Source organism: Phyllobates terribilis, unplaced genomic scaffold, assembly GCF_046119375.1.
Source record: "Phyllobates terribilis strain yellow unplaced genomic scaffold, ASM4611937v1 Scaffold_3__8_contigs__length_932513732, whole genome shotgun sequence".
Taxonomy (NCBI): domain Eukaryota; kingdom Metazoa; phylum Chordata; class Amphibia; order Anura; family Dendrobatidae; genus Phyllobates; species Phyllobates terribilis.
Window position 1 is genome coordinate 489,632,101 of NW_027362763.1, and position 6,502 is coordinate 489,638,602.

A 6,502-nucleotide genomic window follows, 5' to 3' on the forward strand; every position below is an offset into this window, starting at 1 on the left:
GAAATGAATACATATTCCATATAAACAGGTATATATTATATTCCCTGTGCATGATAGGTATGGAATGAACATGGTATACATGTAGATAATATAGAAATGATCACATATTCCATATAAACAGGTATATATTATATTCCCTGTGCATGATAGGTGTGGAATGAACATGGTATACATGTAGATAATATAGAAATGATCACATATTCCATATAAACAGGTATATATTATATTCCCTGTGCATGATAGGTGTGGAATAAACATGGTATACATGTAGATAATATAGAAATGAATACATATTCCACATAAACAGGTATATATTATATTCCCTGTGCATGATAGGTGAGGAATGAACATGATATACATGTAGATAATAGTTAAATTAATACATATTCCATATAAACAGGTATATATTATATTCCCTGTGCATGATAGGTGAGGAATGAACATGGTATACATGTAGATAATATAGAAATGATCACATATTCCATATAAACAGGTATGTATTATATTCCCTGTGCTTTGTAGGTGTGGAATGAACATGGTATACATGTAGATAATATAGAAATGAATACATATTCCACATAAACAGGTATATATTATATTCCCTGTACTTGATAGGTGTGGAATGAACAAGGTATACATGTAGATAATATAGAAATGATCACATATTCCAAATAAACAGGTATATGTTATATTCCCTGTGCATGATAGGTATGGAATGAACATGGTATACATGTAGATAATAGTGAAATGATCACATATTCCATATAAACAGGTATATATTATATTCCCTGTGCATGATAGGTGAGGAATGAACATGGTATACATGTAGATAATATAGAAATGATCACATATTCCACATAAACAGGTATATATTATATTCCCTGTGCATGATAGGTGTGGAATGGACATGGTATACATGTAGATAATATAGAAATTATCACATATTCCGTATAAACCGGTATATATTATATTCCGTGTGCATGATAGGTGTGGAATGAACAAGGTATATATGTAGATAATATAGAAATGATCACATATTCCATATAAACAGGTATATATTATATTCCCTGTGCATGATAGGTGTGGAATGAACAAGGTATACATGTAGATAATAGTGAAATGATGACATATTCCATATAAACAGGTATATATTATATTCCCTGTGCATGATAGGTGTGGAATGAACAAAGTATACATGTAGATAATAGTGAAATGATCACATATTCCATATAAACAGGTATATATTATATTCCCTGTGCATGATAGGTGTGGAATGAACAAGGTATATATGTAGATAATAGTGAAATGATCACATATTCCATATAAACAGGTATATATTATATTCCCTGTGCATGATAGGTGTGGAATGAACAAGGTATATATGTAGATAATAGTGAAATGATCACATATTCCATATAAACAGGTATATATTATTTTCCCTGTGCATGATAGGTATGGAATGAACAAGGTATACATGTAGATAATATAAAATGATCACATATTCCAAATAAACAGGTATAAATTATATTCCCTGTGCATGATAGGTGAGGTATGAACATGGTATACAGTGCTGGCCAAAAGTATTGGCACCCCTGCAATTCTGTCAGATAATTCTTCCTGAAAATGATTGCAATCACAAATTCTTTGGTATTATTATCTTCATTTAATTTGCTTGTAAGGAAAAAACACAAAAGAGAATGAAACCAAAATCAAATCATTGATCATTTCACACAAAACTCCAAAAAAGGGCCGGACAAAAGTATTGGCACCCTCAGCCTAATACTTGGTTGCGCAACCTTTAGCCAAAATAACTGCGAACAACCGCTTCCGGTAACCATCAATGAGTTTCTTACAATGCTCTGCTGGAATTGTAGACCATTCTTCTTTGGAAAACTGCTCCAGGTCCCTGATATTTGAAGGGTGCCTTCTCCAAACTGCCATTTTGAGATCTCTCCACAGGTGTTCTATGGGATTCAGGTCTGGACTCATTGCTGGCCACCTTAGAAGTCTCCAGTGCTTTCTCTAGAACCATTTTATAGTGCTTTTGGAAGTGTGTTTTGGGTCATTGTCCTGCTGGAAGACCCATGACCTCTGAGGGAGACCCAGCTTTCTCACACTGGGCCCTACATTATGCTGCAAAATTTTTTGGTAGTCTTCAGACTTCATAATTCCATACACACGGTCAAGCAGTCCAGTGCCAGAGGCAGCAAAGCAACCCCAAAACATCAGGAACCTCCGCCATGTTTGACTGTATGGACCGTGTTCTTTTCTTTGAATGTCTCTTTTTTTTCCTGTACACTCTATGTTGATGCTTTTTCCCAAAAAACTCTACTTTTGTCTCATCTGACCAGAGAACATTCTTCCAAAACGTTTTAGGCTTTCTCAGGTAAGTTTTGGCAAACTCCAGCCTGGCTTTTTTATGTCTCGGGGTAAGAAGTGGGGTCTTCCTGGGTATCCTACCATACATTCCCTTTTCATTCAGACGCCGGCGGATAGTACGGGTTGACACTGTTGTACCCTCGGACTGCAGCGCAGCTTGAACTTGTTTGGATGTTAGTCGAGGTTCTTTATCCACCATCCGCACAATCTTGCGTTGAAATCTCTCGTAAATTTTTCTTTTCCGTCCACATCTAGGGAGGTTAGCCACAGTGCCATGGGCTTTAAACTTCTTGATGACACTGCGCACGGAAGACACAGGAACATTCAGGTCTTTGGAGATGGACTTGTAGCCTTGAGATTGCTCATGCTTCCTCACAATTTGGTTTCTCAAGTCCTCAGACAGCTCTTTGGTCTTCTTTCTTTTCTCCATGCTCAATGTGGTACACAAGGACACAGGACAGAGGTTGAGCAAACTTTAATCTATGTTAACTGACTGCAAGTGTGATTTAGTTATTGCCAACACCTGTTAGGTGCCACAGGTAAGTTACAGGTGCTGTTAATTACACAAATTAGAGAAGCATCACATGATTTTTCAAAGGGTGCCAATACTTTTATCCACCCCCTTTTTTAGGTTTGGTGTGGAATTATATCCAATTTGTCTTTAGGACAATTCTTTTTGTGCTTTTATCATTGAAGACAAATTAAATGAAGAGAATAATACCAAAGAATTTGTGATTGCAATCATTTTCAGGAAGAAACTGAGTATTATCTGACAGAATTGCAGGGGTGCCAATACTTTTGGCCAGCACTGTACATGTAGATAATAGTGAAATGATCACATATTCCACATAAACAGGTATATATTATATTCCCTGTGCATGATAGGTATGGAATGGACATGGTATACATGTAGATAATATAGAAATGATCACATATTCCATATAAACAAGTATATATTATATTCCCTGTGCATGATAGGTATGGAATGAACAAGGTATATATGTAGATAATAGTGAAATGATCACATATTCCATATAAACAGGTATATATTATATTCCCTGTGCATGATAGGTATGGAATGAACATGGTATACATGTAGATAATATAGAAATGATCACATATTCCATATAAACAGGTATATATTATATTCCCTGTGCATGATAGGTGAGGAATGAACATGGTATACATGTAGATAATAGTGAAATTATCACATATTCCATATAAACAGGTATATATTATATTCCCGGTGCATGATAGGTGTGGAATGAACATGGTATACATGTAGATAATATAGAATTGATCACATATTCCATATAAACTGGTATATATTATATTCCCTGTGCATGATAGGTGAGGAATGAACATGATATACATGTAAATAATAGTGAAATGAATACATATTCCATATAAACAGGTATATATTATATTCCCTGTGCATGATAGGTATGGAATGAACATGGTATACATGTAGATAATATAGAAATGATCACATATTCCATATAAACAGGTATATATTATATTCTCTGTGCATGATAGGTGTGGAATGAACATGGTATACATGTAGATAATATAGAAATGATCACATATTCCATATAAACAGGTATATATTATATTCCCTGTGCATGATAGGTGTGGAATAAACATGGTATACATGTAGATAATATAGAAATGAATACATATTCCACATAAACAGGTATATATTATATTCCCTGTGCATGATAGGTGAGGAATGAACATGATATACATGTAGATAATAGTTAAATTAATACATATTCCATATAAACAGGTATATATTATATTCCCTGTGCATGATAGGTGAGGAATGAACATGGTATACATGTAGATAATATAGAAATGATCACATATTCCATATAAACAGGTATGTATTATATTCCCTGTGCTTTGTAGGTGTGGAATGAACATGGTATACATGTAGATAATATAGAAATGAATACATATTCCACATAAACAGGTATATATTATATTCCCTGTACTTGATAGGTGTGGAATGAACAAGGTATACATGTAGATAATATAGAAATGATCACATATTCCAAATAAACAGGTATATGTTATATTCCCTGTGCATGATAGGTGAGGAATGAACATGGTATACATGTAGATAATATAGAAATGATCACATATTCCACATAAACAGGTATATATTATATTCCCTGTGCATGATAGGTGTGGAATGGACATGGTATACATGTAGATAATATAGAAATGATCACATATTCCGTATAAACAGGTATATATTATATTCCGTGTGCATGATAGGTGTGGAATGAACAAGGTATATATGTAGATAATATAGAAATGATCACATATTCCATATAAACAGGTATATATTATATTCCGTGTGCATGATAGGTGTGGAATGAACAAGGTATATATGTAGATAATATAGAAATGATCACATATTCCATATAAACAGGTATATATTATATTCCCTGTGCATGATAGGTGTGGAATGAACATGGTATACATGTAGATAATAGTGAAATGATCACATATTCGATATAAACAGGTATATATTATATTCCCTGTGTATCATAGGTGTGGAATGAACATGGTATATATGTAGATAATAGTGAAATGATCACATATTCCATATAAACAGGTATATATTATATTCCCTGTGCATGATAGGTGTGGAATGAACAAAGTATACATGTAGATAATAGTGAAATGATCACATATTCCATATAAACAGGTATATATTATATTCCCTGTGCATGATAGGTGTGGAATGAACAAGGTATATATGTAGATAATAGTGAAATGATCACATATTCCATATAAACAGGTATATATTATATTCCCTGTGCATGATAGGTGTGGAATGAACAAGGTATATATGTAGATAATAGTGAAATGATCACATATTCCATATAAACAGGTATATATTATATTCCCTGTGCATGATAGGTGTGGAATGAACAAGGTATATATGTAGATAATAGTGAAATGATCACATATTCCATATAAACAGGTATATATTATATTCCCTGTGCATGATAGGTATGGAATGAACATGGTATATATGTAGATAATAGTGAAATGATCACATATTCCATATAAACAGTTATATATTATATTCCCTGTGCATGATAGGTGAGGAATGAACATGGTATACATGTAGATAATATAGAAATGATAACATATTCCATATAAACAGGTATATATTATATTCCCTGTGCATGATAGGTGTGGAATGAACAAGGTATATATGTAGATAATAGTGAAATGATCACATATTCCATATAAACAGGTATATATTATATTCCCTGTGCATGATAGGTATGGAATGAACATGGTATATATGTAGATAATAGTGAAATGATCACATATTCCATATAAACAGGTATATATTATATTCCCTGTGCATGATAGGTGTGGAATGAACAAAGTATATATGTAGATAATAGTGAAATGATCACATATTCCATATAAACAGCTATATATTATATTCCCTGTGCATGATAAGTGAGGAATGAACATGGCATACATGTAGATAATATAGAAATGAATGCATATTCCATTTAAACAGGTATATATTATATTCCCTGTGCATGATAGGTATGGAATGAACAAGGTATATATGTAGATAATAGTGAAATGATCACATATTCCATATAAACAGGTATATATTATATTCCCTGTGCATGATAGGTATGGAATGAACATGGTATACATGTAGATAATATAGAAATGATCACATATTCCATATAAACAGGTATATATTATATTCCCTGTGCATGATAGGTGAGGAATGAACATGGTATACATGTAGATAATAGTGAAATTATCACATATTCCATATAAACAGGTATATATTATATTCCCGGTGCATGATAGGTGTGGAATGAACATGGTATACATGTAGATAATATAGAATTGATCACATATTCCATATAAACTGGTATATATTATATTCCCTGTGCATGATAGGTGAGGAATGAACATGATATACATGTAAATAATAGTGAAATGAATACATATTCCATATAAACAGGTATATATTATATTCCCTGTGCATGATAGGTATGGAATGAACATGGTATATATGTAGATAATAGTGAAATGATCACATATTCCATATAAACAGGTATATATTATA